An 18,741-nucleotide genomic window follows, 5' to 3' on the forward strand; every position below is an offset into this window, starting at 1 on the left:
GTACTTTCTAAGCGCTTAGTACAGTGTTCTGCACACAGTAAGCGCTCAATAGGAGAAACAGCGCTCGACAGAGAAGCCGCGAGGCTTAGTGGAAAGAGCACGGACTTGGGAGTCAGAGGTTGTGAGTTCTAATCCCGACTCCGCCGCTGGTCAGCTGTGTGACTTTGGGCAAGTCACTTCACTGCTCTGGGACTCAGTGACCTGGTCTGGAAAATGGGGATTCAGGCTGTGAGCCCCACGTGGGACAACCTGATGACCTTGTATCTCCCCCAGCGCTTAGAACAGTGCTTGGCACATAGTAAGTACTTAACAAATACCAACATTTTTATTATTAATAAGTGCGACAGAATGAATGAATGGATTGCGTGCCCTGAGTTTAGTGTGGGCTCTCAGGAGCCCCCAAGCATCCTTGGGGGAGTTTGACCAAGAGCCTGAAGAAGCCCCCCCTTAAGAAGGCAACGCTGAGGACCGTAGTTCACCTGGCCCCTGGCTCCTCTCGGAGTAGTGTGGCTTAGTGGAAAGAGCCCGGGCTTGGGAGTCAGAGGTCGTGAGTTCTAATCCCGCCTCTGCCACTTAGCCGTGTGACTTTAGGCAAGTCACTTCACTTCTCTGGGCCTTAGTGACCTCATCTGTAAAATGGGATTAAGACCGTGAGCCCCACGTGGGACAACCTGATGACCTTGTATCCACCCCAGTGCTTAGAACAGTGCTTGGCCCACAGTAAGCGCTTAACAAATACCAAATTATATTATTATATATGAGCCGGACTTCCCGCGCTGAAACCTGCTAACCGCCCCTGATGAAGAAAGGTCTCCTGATGATGACCCGAAGCCATGTCCGTTCGATTTTTAAGTCCCAAAGGAATTGTGTAAATGTGCTGGGATTGGCTGCATTTGCTTGTCCGTGTCAGAGAGTGTGTAGAACAAGTGTGGTTAGATGAACAGTGCTCTGCAACGTAGTAAGCGCTTAACAAACACCAACGTTATTATTACTATTATTATTATTATTATGAACTGGTCAGGCTGGTGAATGGTTTGAGAGAGTGAATTGTGCATGGTGAAATTCCTAAAGAGGAATCCGGGTAGCTCCACCGTTCAGGAATTATAATAATAACAATGATGGTATTTGTGCCGTCATTACTATGTGCCAAACACTGTTCTAAACGCTGAGGTAGATACAAGGGAATCGGGTTGTCCCCCGTGGAGCTCACATTTTTTAATCCCCATTTTTGCAGATGAGGGAACTGAGGCCCAGAGGGGAAAAAAACGTTGGCACTGTTCTAAGCCCTGGGGTAGATACAGGGTCATCAGGTTATCCCACGTGAGGCTCACAGTCTTCATCCCCATTGTCCAGATGAGGTCACTGAGGCCCAGAGAAGTGAAGTGACTCGCCCACAGTCACACGGCTGACCGACGGCCGAGCCGGGATTCCAACCCATGACCTCTGACTCCCGAGCCCGGGCTCTGTCCGCCGAGCCACGCCGCTTCTCATTTCAGAAAGGAAAAAGGGAATTTGTTTGGGGGAAGGCACCTCCCTCAAGCAAATGAAAACTCCCCTTATTGTGAAACGTGGATCTCCCGATTGAAAGCATCAGCTAAGGTGCGAAGACGTAAAGGGAAGCAGCATGGCTCAGTGGAAAGAGCCTGGGCTTAGGAGGCGGAGGTCATGGGTTCGAGTCCCGGCTCGGCCACTTGTCAGCCGTGTGACTGTGGGCAAGTCACTTCACTTCTCTGGGCCTCAGTTACCTCATCTGTAAAATGGGGATTAACTGTGAGCCTCAGGTGGGAGAACCTGATGACCTGTATCTACCCCAGCGCTTAGAACAGTGCTCTGCACATAGTAAGCGCTTAACAAATACCGACATTATTAAAGGAGGGGATGAGGAGGAGAGATTCCTCTCCCGACTACTCTTTCTCACCCCGTCAGGAATGCCTGCAGGGGTGGCCACTCTGAGGACTAATCTAACAAAGAGGTCTGTAAACGGGTTAGGAAAGGTGTCTCCTTTGCGGCCGGCCAGGTAAAGGACAGGTCGAAAAAACCCCGCTTTGAGAGATTTACCAGCGATTAAACAATGTGCGTTTGCGGGGGGGGTGGTGGTGAGAATTTGCCTATATGCCAATAGAACAAAATTGGAATTGTACAAAAATATGGTCTTGCTGAATGATGATAACGATGATACTTGTTAAGCGCTTACTATGTGCCAAGCCCCTTTCTAAGGGCTGGAGGGGACGCAAGGTAATCAGGTTGTCCCGCGTGGGGCTCCCAGTCTTCATCCCCGTTTTACGGATGAGGCAACCGAGGGAATGATGCTGCTGGGTCCTTAATCTGTGGTTGAGATTGAAACTCCCTAGATTTTTAGCCTAGCAGCATGGTTTAGTGGAAAGAGCGAGGGTTTGGGAGTCAGAGGTCTTGGGTTCTAATCCCGGCTCCACCATTTATTAGCTGTGTGACTTTGGGCCAGTCACTTCACTTTTCTGTGCCTCAGCGACCTGATCTGGAAAATGGGGATTAAGACTCTGAGCCCCACGTTGGACAACCTGATTACCTTGTATCTACCCAAGCGCTCAGAATGTTGCTTGGCACATAGTAAGCGCTTAACGGCGTCGCTCAGTGGAAAGAGCCCGGGCTTGGGAGTCAGAGGTCATGGGTTCTAATCCCGGCTCCGCCACTTATCAGCTGTGGGACCTTGGGCAAGTCACTTAACTTCTCTGTGCCTCAGTTACCTCATCTGGAAAATGGGGATTCGAACTGTGAGCCCCAGGTGGGGCAACCTGGTCACCTTGTATCTACCCAGCGCTTAGAACGGTGCTCGGCACATAGTAAGTGCTTTACAAATACCAACATTATTATTATTCTTATTAACAAATACCATCAGTGTTATTACATTGGCATGAAGGCAGGATCCACCGCTTGGCTGCTTTGCAGAGTCCAAGCCATGAAATGGAAACGACGCATTCCCGTCCAGAAGACCTGGTCCCGCGAGGATTTGGGCATTCAGTCGTATTTATTGAGCGCTTACTGTGTGCAGAGCATTGTACTAAGCGCTTGGGAAGTACAATTCAGCAACAAATAGAGACAATCCCTGTCCACAACGGGCTCACCGTCTAGAACGGGGGAGCAGAGGAGAAGGGGGGTGCTTAGTCTGGGAAAGCCTCCTGGAGGAGGTGGGCTTTCAGGAAGGATTTGAAGCGGGGGAAATGTGCTAGTTTGGACATCAGTGTCTGGATGGAGATACTATAAGAAGAAAGTGTGTGGGTGGAGAAAAAGAGTTAAAATGAATGAATCTTTGTTTATTGACAATTGTGGGAATTTGAAATTTGTGAATCTGAAAGAATCCCATATGTTGCTGCTTTGTGGGAGTGCAAGGAGTCTCTTCACATCTCTCCTTTTGCTCTCCTATTGGTCTTGCTGTTGCTCAACCAAATGGGAAAGCCAAAGAAAAAGGAGGAATTGGAGAAAACCCAACAACCCAGTGCTTAGAATACTGCTTGGCATACATTCATTCATTCATTCAATCGTATTTATCGAGCGCTTCCTGGGTGCAGAGCACTGTACTAAGCGCTTGGAAAGTACAACTCGGCAACTCGGCAACCATGGAGACCATCCCAACCAACAACGGGCTCACAGTCTTGAAGGGGGAGACAGACAGCAAAACAAAACAAGTAGACAGGCATCACTACCAGCAGAACAGATAAATAGAACCGTAGATGAAGGCACATCATTAATAAAATAGAGTAATAAATATGTACAAATATGTACGTATGTACAAATATAGACACGTGCTGTGGGGAGGGGAAGGGGTAGAGCAGAGGAAGGGAGTGGGGGGGTAGGGGGAATGGGGAGGGGAGGAGGAGCAGAGGGAAAGGGAGGGTTCAGTCTGGGAAGGCCTCCTGGAGGAGGTGAGCTCTCAGTAGGGATTTGAAGAGGGGAAGAGAGTGAATTTGGCGGAGGTGAGGAGGGAGGGCGTCCCGGGACGGCGGGAGGACGTGGCCCGGCGGTCGACGGCGGGATAGGCGAGAACGGGGGACGGCGAGGAGGCGGGCGGCGGAGGAGCGGAGCGTGCGGGGTGGGCGGTGGAAAGAGAGAAGGGAGGAGAGGTAGGAGGGGGCGAGGTGATGGAGAGCCTTGAAGCCTAGAGTGAGAAGTTTTTGTTTCATGCAAAAGGTGGGTGGGCAACCACTGGAGATTTTTGAGGAGGAGAGTGACAGGCCCAGAGCCTTTCTGCAGAAAGAGAATCCGGGCAGCAGAGTGAGGTATAGACTGAGAGACAAGAGAGAGACAGGAGGATGGAAGATCAGAGAGGAGGCTGATGCAGTCATCCAGTCGGGATAGGATGAGAACTTGTACCAGCAAGGGAGCAGTTTGGATGGAGAGGAAAGGGCGGATCTTGGTGATGTCGTGAAGGCGAGACCAGCAAGTTTGGGTGATGGATTTGATATGTGGGGTGAATGAGAGAGCAGAGTCAAGGATGAGACTGAGTTTGCGGGCCTGTGAAACCCGTTTTGTTTTGTCGTCTGTCTCCCCATTTAGACTGTGAGCCTGTTGTTGGGTAGGGATTGTCTCTATCTGTTGCTGAAATGTACTTTCCAAGTGTTTGGTACAGTGCTCTGCACACAGTAAGCGCTCAGTAAATAGGATTGGATGAATGAGTGAATGAGACGGGAAGGATAGTCGTGCCGTCCACAGTGACGGGAAAGTCAGGGAGAGGACCGGGTTTGGGAGGGAAGATGAGGAGCTCAGTCTTGGACATATTGAGTTTGAGGTGGCGGGCGGACTCCAGGTGGAGACGTCCCGAAGGCAGGAAGAGATGCGAGCCTGGAGGGAGGGGGAGAGAACAGGGGAGGAGATGGAGATTTGGGGGGTCATGTGCGTAGAGATGAGAGTCGAAGCCGTGGGAGTGAATGAGTTCGCCGAGGGAGTGAGTCTAGAAGGAGAACAGAAGGGGACCGAGAACTGACCCATGAGGAACCCCTAAAGTTAGGGGTAACTAACTATGTTAAGCGCACACAGTAAGCGCTTAACAAATACCGTCATTATTATTAGCGTAGAAACATCCCTATTGAGGGGATTGATGGTGATATCGATCCCCACATACGTGATAACACCTTTTTCCTCTTGTTTGAAGATCACTGTATAGTTGTTGGGTTTACCGGTGTAGCAAAGTTCCCGTTGAAGGGACTGAGGGTGATATCGATCACCACTCATAGGTGATACGGTTTATATAGTTGCTGGGTTATTGTACTACCGGTTTGGAGCAATCCTTATTGAAGGGATGGTTGGTACTGATCACCACTCCTCTGTGTACCTTAATGTAAATTCCCCCCCATCAACTGTACCCCAGGATGAGTATAAAAGAGTGAATGTTGTTGATCGGTGGGATAATAATCATAATAATGTTGGTATTTGTTAAGCGCTATGTGCAGAGCACTGTTCTAAGCGCTGGGGTATGCAAGGTAATCAGGTTGTCCCACATGAGGCTCACAATCTTCATCCCCATTTTACAGATGAGGTAATTGAGGCACAGAGAAGTTAAGTGACTTGCCCACAGCCACACAGCTGACAAGTGGCAGAGCTGGGATTCGAACCCATGACCTGTGGCTCCCAAGCCCATGCCCTTTCCACTGAGCCACGCTGCTTCTCTAAGCAGCCCACCACAAACGGCCCACAACAAACTGCCTTATTAGTGACTCTCTGTGACCCCGTGAACGACCACAAAAAAGAGACCGGTGAAGGCAGCGAGGGGCACTACCTGAGACAGGTGATTGCCGGCCTATGGGGGAGGAACATGGAGGGAGACGGGGCTTTCTCTCCCTGTTCTACCCGGGAACGGGCCTGGACTAACCGATGACTGCCACGTAGGGCCCCACCTGCCAAGCCTAAGCCAGAGAAAAGGCGCTCCTTTTGAATGGCGAGGGGGCACTTGAAGGCAGCCCGGAGGTACCCAGAGACAGCACAGAGAATAATAATAATGTTGGTATTTGTTAGGTGCTTACTGTGTGCAGAGCACTGTTCTAAGCGCCAGGGTAGGTTCAGGGTAATCAGGTTGTCCCACATGAGGCTCACAGTCTTCATCCCCATTTTACAGATGAGGTAAATGAGGCACCGAGATGTGAAGTGACTTGCCCACAGTCACACAGCTGACCAGTGACAGATACGGGATTCGAACCCAAGACCTCGGACTCCCCAACCTGGGCTCTTTCCACTGAGCCACGCTGAGAGCAGCCCTGGAAAACAGCAGAAGGCAGCGGCACTCGGAGGCAGAAAGAAGCATCGGCAGAACGGGCTCCTCTGACCACAGACTGGTATTGGACCCTTGGTGGACTGGAGTGAGTGAATGTGTTTATGTGTCACTCCCTTGCACGCTGGTAAAATTAAGTAAAGCACTTTTCACAGTAACTTTAGTGATCAGAGGTGTGGTTTGACTTCTTCTATGTGTCACCGAGGCTCCCCTGGGGGCTGGAAGGCCTTGGTTGGTAGAAACTGTGGGCTCGCAACAACAGTTTAGCCAGAGAGAGAGAGAGAGAGAGAGACCTGAAAGCCAGAGACCAATTGCCCTGGGGGTGGGGTATAAACTCTCTCGTGGTTAAAAGCTTGTGGTTAAAAACTAGGATGTCAATCAATCAATGATATTGATTGGGTGCTTACTGTGTGCAGAGCACTGTATTCTTGAGAGCTGTCAGACGCGTTCCCTGCTCACAGCGGGCGTACAGGTTACGGGAGGGGGAGAGACAGACATGAATATATATTATCAGTACATAGATATTAAAAGAAATTACAACTGGTTATCGATTTATGCTATTGTGGAGGGGTGATTGGTATCTCCTTGTGGGCAGAGATCGTGTCCGAAAATAATCACGGTATCCGTTAAGCGCTTACTATGTGCCAAGCACTGTACTAAGCACAGAGGTGGACACAGGCAATTGGGATTGGACACAGTCCCTGTCCCATACGGGGTTCAGTCTCAATCTCCATTTTACAGCTGCGGTAACCGAGACACAGAAAATAATAATGACGATGGTAGTTGTTAAGCGCTTACTATGTGCCAAGCACTGTTCTAAGCACTGGGGTAGATACTAGGTAATCAGATTGTCCCACGTGGGGCACCCAGACTTCATTCCCATTTTCCAGATGGGGTAACGGAGGCCCAGAGAAGTGAAGTGACTTGCCCAAAGTCACACAGCTAAGTGGTGGAGCCGGGATCAGAACCCACGACCTAATGATAATAGTAACAGTATTTGTTAAGCGCTTACTATGTGCTAAGCGCTGGAGTAAATACGGAGTAATCGGGTTGTCCCACGTGGTGCTCACCATTTAAATCCCCATTTTCCAGATGGGGTAACAGGAACAGAGAAATTAAGTAGCTTGCCCACGGTCACACAGCGGACAAGTGGTGGGGCCGGGATTAGAACCCACATCCTCTGACTCCCAAACCCTTGGTCTTTCCACTAAGCCACGCATGTGCCGGAGTCAGGATGAGAACCCAAGACCTTCTGACTCCCAGGCCCGGGCTGTACCTACTACACCATACTGCTTCTCTTCTAAATTACTCTTCTGTCTTTCCCAAGCACTTAATCCCGTGAACAATCGGTGGTATTTACTGAGCACCGACTGCGTGCAGAGCACTGTACCAAGCGCTTGGGAGAGGACAATATAATAAAACTCGTCTCCATTGGCTTTGAAGCCGTCCACCACCTGGCCCCCTCCCACCTCCCCTCCCCTCTCTCCTTCTCCATCCCGGCCCGCACGCTCCGCTCCTCTGCCGCCGCTAGCCTCCTCACTGGGCCTTCAGCTCGCCTGTCCCACCGCCGACCCCTGGCCCTCGTCCTGCCTCTGGCCTGGAACGTCCCCCCTCCTCAAATCCACCAGATTATCACCGTCCCCACCCCCGCTTCAAAGCTCTACTGAAGGCACATCTGCCTTTGACACTGTGGACCCTCTCCTTCTCCTGGAAACATTATTCAGTCTCGGCTTCACTGACTCCGTCTTCCGCTGGTTCTCCTCCTGAGCTCTCTGCCCGTTCATTCCCTGTCTCCTTTGCGAGCTCCTCCTCTGCCTCCCACCCCCTCGCTCCGGGGGGTCCCACAAGGCTCGGGTCTCGGTCCCCTTCTAGTCTCCCACTACACCCGCTCCCTCGGAGAACTCATTCGCTCCCGCGGCTTCAACTCCCACCTCTGTGGGGCTGATCCCCAAATCTCCCTCTCCGGCCCCGATCTCTCTCCCTCTCTCCAGACTGGCACATCCTCCTGCCTTCAGGACATCTCCACCTGGATGTCCTCGCACCGCCTCAAACTCAACGTGTCCAAGACTGAGCTCCTTATCTTCCCTCCCAAACTCTGTCCCCTCCCTGACTTTCCCGTCCCCGAGGACGGCACGACCGTCCTTCCCGTCTCACAAGCCCCGCAACCTTAGTGTCATCCTTGATTCGGCTCTCTCATTCACCCCACACATCCAATCCGTCACCAAAGCCTGCCGGTCTCACCTTCACGACATCATTCACTCATTCATTCAATAGTATTTATTGAGCGCTTACTCTGTGCAGAGCCCTGTACTAAGCGCTTGGACTATACAATTCGGCAACAGATAGAGACGATTCCTGCCCAATGTCAGGCTCACAGTCTAAACATCGCCAAGATCCTCCCTTTCCTTTCCATCCGAACCGCTGGCCAACGATCTGGCCACCTAACTTCGTTAAGAAAATTTACACCTTCAGGTCTGAGCTCCCCAAAGTCACCCCTCCCCCTTATCCATTCCTCTCCCCTCACTCCCAACCCTCTCCCCTACTTTCCCATCCTTCCCTGCAGTATCCTCAGAGGAGATCTCCTCCCTCCTCGCAAGTGCCACCCCCTCCACCTGTCTTTCGGACCCCATTCCCGCTCACCTTATTAAAACTATCGCCCCTTCCCTCCTCCCTTCCTTAACTACCATCTTCAACCACTCACTCTCCAGCGGCTTCTTCCCATCTGCCTTCGAACACGCCCACGTCTCCCTCATCCTAAAAAACCCTCTCGACCCCCCCTGCCCCTTCCAGTTATCTCCCCATCTCCCTCCTACCCTTACTTTCCAAACTCCTGGAGTGAGTCGTCTACACTCGCTGCCTCGAATTCCTCAACTCCAACTCTGTCCTGGACCCCCTCCGATCTGGCCTCTGTCCCCTCCACTCCACCGAAACGGCCCTCTCAAAGGTCACCCATGACCTCCGATGGCTCCTTCTCTATCCTCATCCTCCTCGACCCCTCAGCTGCCTTTGACACTGTCGACCATCCCCTTCTCCTCCACACGATATCCGACCTCGGCTTCACAGACTCCGTCCTCTCCTGGTTCTCCTCTTATCATTCTGGCTGTTCATTCTTGGTGTCCTTCGTGGGCTCCTCCTCCCCAGCCCATCCTCTAACTGTAGGGGTTCCTCAAGGGTCAGTTCTTGGTCCCCTTCTGTTCTCCATCTAGACTCACTCCCTCGGTGAACTCATTCGCTCCCATGGCTTCAACTCTCATCTCAACGCCGATGACACCCAAATCTCCATCTCCTCCCCTGTTCTCTCCCCCTCCCTCCGGGCTCGTATCTCCTCCTGCCTTCGAGACGTCTCCACCTGGATGTCGGCCCGCCACCTCAAACTCAACACGTCCAAGACTGAGCTCCTCATCTTCCCTCCCAAGCCCTGTCCTCTCCCTGACTTCCCTGTTATTATGGACGGCACGACCATCCTTCCAGTCTCACAGGCCCGCAACCTCGGTGTCATCTTTGACTCTGCTCTCTCATTCATTCGATCCTATTTTTGGAGCGCTTACTGTGTGCAGAGCGCTGTACTCAGCGCTTGGAAAGTTCAAATCAACAATAAAAAGAGACAATCCCTGCCCATAATGGGCTTGCAGTCTAGAGAGGGGAAGACAGACATCAAAACAAGTAAACAGGCCTCAATATAGATAAATAGAATTATAGATGTAGATTGTTCTGCATCAGTCATATTTATCGAGCACTTACCGTGTGCTTACTGGGTCCAGGTATGTGGAAGGGTGGGGAGGGTTGGGTGGGAGTCACCCGTCGCCGGGGACGGGTTCATTCGGAATCGGCGCGGCGAGAGAGAGAGCGAGGCCGGCGATGGAAAGCCTGAGTTTTGTATAAAATCTATTACGCGGGGCGAATTGAATTATTTAGTCATTTAGATGCAACAACTCGACCTTCCCTTTCGGGAGGAATACGGTGTTCCCTAACGGGAGGGAATATACTCGTATGTTACTCGCGCGTGGCAGAACACCCAGGCCCACCCAGGCGGAACCCACTTATGGTTTACTCCCAGGTGGTGAGGCGGCTACCTCCCACCAAGTTCAGGTCCCACTCGGGAGGAATCCACTTTGGCCTCAAATCCACTTATGTGCCACTCGCACTCGGTGAGGCGGCTAGCTCCCACCATAGTCACGTCCCACGAGGGAGGCACCCACTTAGGCATCCAATCCGCTTAAACGATACATACCCATGGCGAAGCGTCTGGCTTCCAACCCCACGAGCGTTGAGCAGGAAAGGACACTCACCCATCCCACGGCTCCTCACTCGGTGCAGGCAGAGCGGCCTTTTCTCACGCTCTGGACAGCCGGCTGCTGCCAGTCTCCATCCTCTGCACAGAAGGTTAGAGGCGGCAGGTATTTATCACCTGTGCTTTTGGGCCATTCCACCTTCCGGCCTCAGTTTATCCAATCTCTGCCCCCCCCCCATCCTTAATTTGATGGGCAAGGGGGCGAGGGTCACCTTCTGTATTCCCAGCTTGGGCAGTCAATCTGGCAGTTTCGGTTGGGGTTCGCCTGCTGGCTCAAGAGGTCACGAGATAGCAGAGATAGCAGGACAAGCAGCGTGGCTCAGTGGAAAGAGCACGGGCTTTGGAGTCAGAGGTCATGAGTTCGAATCCCAGCTCTGCCACTTGTCTGCTTTGTGACCTTGGGCAAGTCACTTCACTTCTCTGGGCCTCAGTTACCTCATCTGTAAAATGGGGATGAAGACTGTGAGCCCCACGTGGGACAACCTGATTCCCCTGTGTCTACCCCAGCGCTTAGAACAGTGCTCTGCACATAGTAAGCGCTTAACAAATACCAACATTTGACCTTGTGATAATAATAATGTTGGTATTTGTTAAGCGCTTACTATGTCCCCTGGGGACCTACCACCCCTCGGCCTTCACCATCCGTGCCCACCTGACCCCCACCCCTTCCCGCGTCCCCTCCGGGTCGCGTGGTGGTGGGGTGGCACTGGATGCCGTGCCTTCGGGCGCCGTCCCTCCCCTGACCGCATAGCCCGATAACCTCCCTGGCTCGCCACGGGAACGAGGAAAGCAAATCCATGGGTCGGGGCAGAGGGCGGTTCCTATCCCATGGCCAGGGCCAACAGAAGGCGGCCCCCCCGCGCCGCCCTTAAGACGTGCGGATAGGAGGTATGGAGGAAGGGAATGTGGTTGGGTAGACCACCATGGATTTGAGGCACTGCACTGAGGTAAGGGGCCAGGGATCCGGTCTCGCCTTCATAACATCGCCAAGATCCGCCCTTTCCTCTCCATCCAAGCCGCTACCTTGCTGGTACGAGCTCTCATCCTATCCCGTCAGGATTATTGCATCAGCCCTCTTTCTGACCTCCCAACCTCCCGTCTCTCCCCATTTCAGCCTATACTTCACTCTGCTGCCCGGATTCTCTTTCTACAGAAAGGCTCTGGGCCTGTCACGCCCCTCCTCAAAGAAAAACTCCAGTGGTTGCCCATCTACCTTTTGCATGAAACAAAAACTCTTCACTCTTGGCTTCAAAGCGGTCCATCCCCTCGCCCCCTCTTCCCTCACCTCCCTCCTCTCCTTCTCCAGCCCAGCCCACAAACTCCGCTCCTCTGCCGCCGCTCACCTTCTCACTGGACCTCGTTCCCGCGTGTCCCGCCGCCCACCCCTGGCCCACATCCTACTTGTGTCCTGGAATGCCCTCCCTCTTCACCTCCGCCAAACTCACTGTCTTCCCCTCTTCCAAGCCCTACTGAGAGCTCACCTCCTCCAGGAAGCCTTCCCAGACTGAGCCCTCCCTTTCCCTCCGCTCCTCCTCGCCTCCCCGTCACCCCGACTCCCTCTCTCTGCTCTACCCCCTTCCCCGCCCCCCAGCACTTGTCTATATATGTACAATATTTATTGCTCTATTTCTTTTATCAACGATGTGCCTTTATCTATGGTTCTATTTATCTCTTTTGATGGTAGTGATGCCTGTCTACTTGTTTTGTTGTCTGTCTCTCCCTTCTAGACTGCGAGCCCATTTTTGGGTAGGGATTGTCTCTATCTGTTGCCGAATTGTACTCTCCTAAGCGCTTAGTACAGTGCTCTGTACTGTTACGGGCTCTCGTGATATCCCGGCTAGACTACTGTGTCAGCCTTCTCTCTGACCTCCCTTCCTCCTCTCTCGCCCCGCTCCGGTCTATCCTTCACTCCGCCGCCCGGCTCATCTTCCCGCAGAAACGATCTGGGCCCGTCACTCCCCTTCTTAAACAACTCCAGTGGTTGCCCGTCAACCTTCGCTCCAAACAAAAACTCCTCACTCTAGGCTTCGAGGCTCTCCGTCACCTCGCCCCTTCCCACCTCTCCTCCCTTCTCTCTTTCTCCCGCCCACCCCGCACGCTCCGCTCCTCCGCCGCCCGCCTCCTCGCCGTCCCCCGGTCTCGCCCGTCCCGCCGTCGACCCCCGGCCCGCGTCCTCCCGCGGTCCCGAGACGCCCTCCCTCCTCACCTCCGCCAAACTGATTCTCTTTCCCTCTTCGAAACCCTACTTAAAACTCACCTCCTCCGAGAGGCGTTCCCAGACTGAGCTCCTCTTCTCCCTCTACTCCCTCTGCCATCCCCCCTTTACCTCTCCGCAGCTAAACCCTCATTTTCCCCTTTTCCCTCCGCTCCTCCACCTCTCCCTTCCCATCCCCACAGCACCGCACCCGTCCGCTCAACTGTATATATTTTCGTTACCCTATTTATTTTGTTAATGAATTGTACATCGCCTCGATTCTATTTAGTCGCCATCGGTTTTTACGAGATGTTCTTCCCCTCGACTCTGTTTATCGCCATCGTTCTCGTCCGTCCGTCTCCCCCGATTAGACCGTAAGCCCGTCAAACGGCAGGGACCGTCTCTATCTGTTGCCGACTTGTTCATCCCAAGCGCTTAGTACAGTGCTCTGCACATAGTAAGCACTCAATAAAATAAATACTATTGAATGCTCTGCACACAGTAAGCGCTCAATAAATAATAATAATGTTGGTATTTGTTAAGCGCTTACTATGTGCCGAGCACTGTTCTAAGCACTGGGGTAGACACGGGAATCAGGATGTCCCACGTGGGGCTCACAGTCTTCATCCCCATTTTACAGATGAGGTAACTGAGGCACAGAGAAGTTAAGTGACTTGCCCATAGTCACACAGCTGACAAGTGGCAGAGCTGGGATTCAAACTCATGACCTCTGACTCCAAAGCCCGTGCTCTTTCCACTGAGCCACGCCGCTTCTCTAGTATACGATTGAATGAATGAATGTATGACTCCATCTCTAGACTGTGACCTCGTTGTGGGTAGGGATGGTTGTGGGATGGGGCAGAGCACTGTATTAAGCGCTTGGAATGGACAAATGGGTAACAGATAGAGACGGTCCCCGCCCTCTGACGGGCTCACGGTCTAATCGGGGGAGACGGACGGACGAGGACGATGGCGATGAATAGAATCGAGGGGAAGGACATCTCATTGAAACAATAGCAAATAAATAGAATCAAGGGGCTGTACATCTCATTAACAGAATAAATAGGGTGATGAAGATCTATACGGTCGAGCGGACGAGTACGGTGCCGAGGGGGTGGGACGGGAGAGGGGGAGGAGCGGAGGGAGAGGGGGCAGAAGAGGGTTTAGCTACGGACAGGTGAAGGGCGGGGTAGAGGGAGCAGAGGGAAAAGGGGAGCTCAATCTGGGAAGGCCTCTGGGAGGAGGTGACCTTTAAGTAGGGATTTGAAGAGGGGAAGAGAAGAGGAGTGTAAGCCCCACGTGGGACAGGGACTGTGTCCGATCTCCCGCTTCCAGGACGTCTCCACCTGGATGTCCGCTCACCACCTAAAACTCAACATGTCTAAAACGGAGCTCCTCATCTTCCCTCCCAAACCCTGTCCTCTCCCGGACTTCCCCGTCACTGTGGACGGCAGCACCGTCCTTCCCGTCCCACAGGCCCGCAACCTTGGTGTCACCTTGACTCGGCTCTCTCTCACTCTGGGCTTCGAGGCCGTCCATCCCCTCGCCCCCTCCTACCTCACCTCCCTTCTCTCTTTCTCCCGCCCACCCCGCACGCTCCGCTCCTGCGCCGCCCGCCTCCTCGCCGTCCCCCGTTCTCGCCCGTCCCGCCGTCGACCCCCGACCCACGTCCTCCGGCCGACCCGGAACGCCCTCCCTCCTCACCTCCTCCAAACTCCCTCTCTTCCCCTCTTCAAAGCCCTCCTGAGAGCTCACCTCCTCCAGGAGGCCTTCTCACACTGAGACCCCCTTTCCCGCCGCTCCTCCCCTCTCTCCCTCCCCTCAGCACTGTGCTCATTCGTACATATTATTTGTATATATTATTTATTCCCCTATTTATTTTGTTAATGAGGTGTACATCCCCTTGATTCTATTTATCTTGACGATGTCTCGTTTTTGTTTTGTTCCGTTTCGCTCTGTCGTCCGTCTCCCCCGGTTGGACTGCGAGCCCGTCCTTGGGCAGGGACGGTCTCTCTCTGTTGCCGAATTGTCCATTCCAAGCGCTTAGCGCAGTGCTCCGCACATACTAAGCGCTCAATAAATACGATTGAATGATTACCTCACCTCCACCGGAGCGCTTAGAACAGTGCTTGACTCATAATAAAAAAATTCATTCAATCGCATTTATTGAATGCTTACCGTGTGCAAAGCACTGGAGTAAGCGCTTGGAGAGGACAATGTGACAACAGGTGGACGCATTCATTCATTCAATAGTATTTATTGAGCGCTTACTGTGCAGAGCACTGCGCTAAGCGCTTGGAATGGACAAATCGGTAGCAGATAGAGACGGTCCCTGCCCTTTGACGGGCTTACGGTCTAATCGGGGGGAGACAGACAAGAACGATGGCAATAAATAGAATCATTGCCCGCCCGCAATGAGCTCACAGTGTAGAGGTAGGGTATTCTGTTATTTATCGTGATTAAGTTGTCTTGTTTTTGTCCGTCTGTCTCCTCCGATTAGACCGTAAACCCGTCATTGGGCAGGGTTGGTCTCTATCAGCTCTGTCACTTGGCAGCTGTGTGACCTTGGGCAAGTCACTTCACTTCTCTGTGCCTCAGTTCCCTCATCTGTAAAACGGGGACAAAGACCGTGAGCCTCTCGTGGGACAACCTGATGACCCTGTGTCTACCCCAGCGCTTAGAACAGTGCTCTGCACGTAGTAAGCGCGTAACAAAATACCAACATTATCTGTTGCCGAATTGTCCATTCCAAGCGCTTAGTCCAGTGCTCTGCACATAGTAAGCGCTCAATAAATACTATCGAATAAATGGTATCTGGTATTTCTAGACTGGGAGCCCGTTATTGGGCGGGCAGGGATCGCCACGATCTGTTGCCGAATTGTCCTTTCCAAGCGCTGAGCACAGTGCTCTGCGCACAGGAAGCGCACAGGAAGCGCTCAATTAATACGATCATGACCATGAAGCGCGTTTCCTACGTGCCGGGCATCGCCTGAAACGCTTATCAAATACCACTATTATGATTACTCTCCTAAGCGCTCAGCACAGCACTCTGCGCCCCGTAGGGGCTTAATAAAGCGTGACTCAGTGGAAAGAGCCCGGGCTTCGGAGTCAGGGGTCATGGGTTCGACTCCCGGCTCTGCCACTTGTCAGCTGGGTGACTGCGGGCGAGTCGCTTCACTTCTCTGGGCCTCAGTGACCTCATCTGGCAAATGGGGATTAACTGTGAGCCTCACGTGGGTCAACCTGATGAGCCTGTATCTCCCCCAGCGCTTAGAACAGTGCCCTGCCTATAGTAAGCGCTTAACAAGCAGCGTGGCTCAGTGGAAGGAGCTTGGGCTTCGGAGTCAGGGGTCATGGGTTCGACTCCCGGCTCTGCCACTTGTCAGCTGGGTGACTGTGGGCGAGTCATTTCCCTTCTCTGGGCCTCAGTGACCTCATCTGGAAAAGGGGGGTGAAGACTGTGAGCCTCACGTGGGACAACCTGATGACCCTGTACCTACCCTACCCCTCAGAACAGTGCCCTGCACATAGCAAGCGCTTAACAAATACCAACATTATTATTAATCGCAAAAAAATGGTATTTGTTAAGCGCTGACTTTGCGCCCTGCTCTCCCCCGATTAGACTGTGCGCCCGTCAAATGGCAGGGACTGTCTCTACCTGTTACCTGTTACCGATTTGCCCATTCCAAGCGCTTAGTCCCCCCCCTTCACCTCTCCGCAGTTTAACCCTCTTTTCCCCCCATCTCCCTCTGCTCCTCCCCCTCTCCCTCGCCATCCCCTCAGCACTGTACTCGTCCGCTCAACTGTATATATTTTCATTACCCTATTTATTTTGTTAATTTTGTTAACGAAATGTACGTCGCCTCGATTCTATTTAGTTGCCATTGTTTTTACGAGCTATTCTTCCCCTCGACTCTATTTATCGCCATCGTTCTCGTCTGCCCGTCTCCCCCGATTAGACCGTGAGCCCGTCAAAGGGCAGGGACCGTCTCTATCTGTTGCCGACTTGTTCATTCCAAGCGCTTAGTACGGTGCTCTGCGCATAGTAAGCGCTCAATAAATACTATTGAATGAATGAATGAATGAGTCCAGTGCTCTGCACAGAGTAAGCGCTCGATTAGAGAAGCAGCGTGGCACAGTGGCAAGAGCCCGGGCTTGGGAGTCAGAGGTCATGGGTTCGAATCCCGGCTCTGCCGCCCGTCAGCCGGGTGACTGTGGGCGAGTCACTTCTCTGGGCCTCAGTGACCTCATCTGTCCAATGGGGATGAAGCCTGGGAGCCCCACGCGGGGCGACCCGATCTCCTTGTATAATAATAAATAATGTGGGTATTTGTGAAGCGCTTACTATGTGCAGAGCACTGTTCTAAGCGCTGGAGGAGACACAGGGGAATCAGGTTGTCTCACGTGGGGCTCCCAGTCTTCATCCCCATTTTCCAGCTGAGGGAACTGAGGCCCAGAGAAGTGAAGTGACTCGCCCACAGTCCCCCGGCTGACAAGCGGCAGAGCTGGGATTCGAACTCATGAGCCCCGACTCCTAAGCCCGGCCCCTTTCCACTGAGCCACGCTGCTTCCCTTGTATCCCCCAGCGCTTAGCACAGCGCTTCGCCCATAGTAAGCGCTTAACCCACACCAGCCTTTTTAAATCCCGGTTCTCCCCTCACCTCTCTGGCCGGTCACTCTCGGTCTCCTTCGCCGGCGCCTCCTCCCCCTCCCATCCTTTAACCGTCGGAGTTCCTCGAGGGTCAGTTCTCGGCCCTCTTCCGTTCTCCATTTACACTCACTCCCTCGGTGAACTCATTCGCTCTCACGGCTTCGACTACCGTCTCTACGCGGATGACACGCGGATCTCCATCTCCGCCCCCGTCCTCTCCCCCTCCCTTCGGGCTCGCGTCTCCTCCCGCCTCCGGGACGTCTCCACCTGGATGTCTGCCCGCCGCCTAAAACTCGACGTGAGCGAGACCGAGCTCCTCATCTTCCCTCCTGAACCCGGTCCTCTCCCAGACTTCTCTATCACCGTGGAGGGCACGGCCGTCCTTCCCGTCTCTCAGGCCCACGACCTCGGTGTCATCCTCGACTCGTCTCTCTCGTTCGCCCCACGCGTCCGATCCGTTACCGAGACCTGCCGGTGTCACCTCTACGATATCGCCAAGATCCGCCCTCTCCTCTCCACCCAAACGGCTACCTTACCGTTACGGGCTCTCGTTATATCCCGGCTAGACTACCGTGTCGGCCTTCTCTCTGACCTCCCTTCCTGCTCTCTCGCCCCGCTCCGGTCTATCCTTCACTCCGCCGACCGGCTCATCTTCCCGCAGAAACGATCTGGGCCCGTCACTCCCCTTCTTAAAAACCTCCAGAGGTTGCCCGTCGACCTCCGCACGGAACAAAAACTTCTCACCCTGGGCTTCGAGGCCGTCCGTCCCCTGGCCCCTTCCTACCTCTCCTCCCTTCTCTCTTTCTACCGCCCACCCCGCCCGCTCCGCTCCTCCGCCGCCCACCTCCTCACCGTCCCTCGGTCTCGCCCGTCCCGCCGTCGACCCCTGGGTCACGTCCTCCCGCGGTCCCGGAACGCCCTCCCTCCTCACCTCCGCCAAACTGATTCTCTTTCCCTCTTCGAAACCCTACTTAAAACTCACCTCCTCCGAGAGGCCTTCCCAGACCGAGCTCCTCTTCTCCCTCTACTCCCTCTGCCATCCCCCCTTCACCTCTCCGCAGCTTAACCCTCTTTTCCCCCCATTTCCCTCCGCTCCTCCCCCTCTCCCTTCCCCTCCCCTCGGCACCGTACTCGTCCGCTCGACTGTCTATATTTTCGTTACCCTATTTATTTTGTTAATGAATTGTACATCGTCTCGATTCTATTTAGTCGCCATCGGTTTTTACGAGATGTTCTTCCCCTCGACGCTGTTTAGTGCCATCGTTCTCGTCCGTCCGTCTCCCCCGATGAGACCGTAAGCCCGTCAGACGGCAGGGACCGTCTCTATCTGTGGCCGACTTGTTCATGCCAAGCGCTTCGTCCAGTGC

This window comes from Ornithorhynchus anatinus, chromosome 1 (assembly GCF_004115215.2).
Source record: "Ornithorhynchus anatinus isolate Pmale09 chromosome 1, mOrnAna1.pri.v4, whole genome shotgun sequence".
Taxonomy (NCBI): Eukaryota; Metazoa; Chordata; class Mammalia; order Monotremata; family Ornithorhynchidae; genus Ornithorhynchus; species Ornithorhynchus anatinus.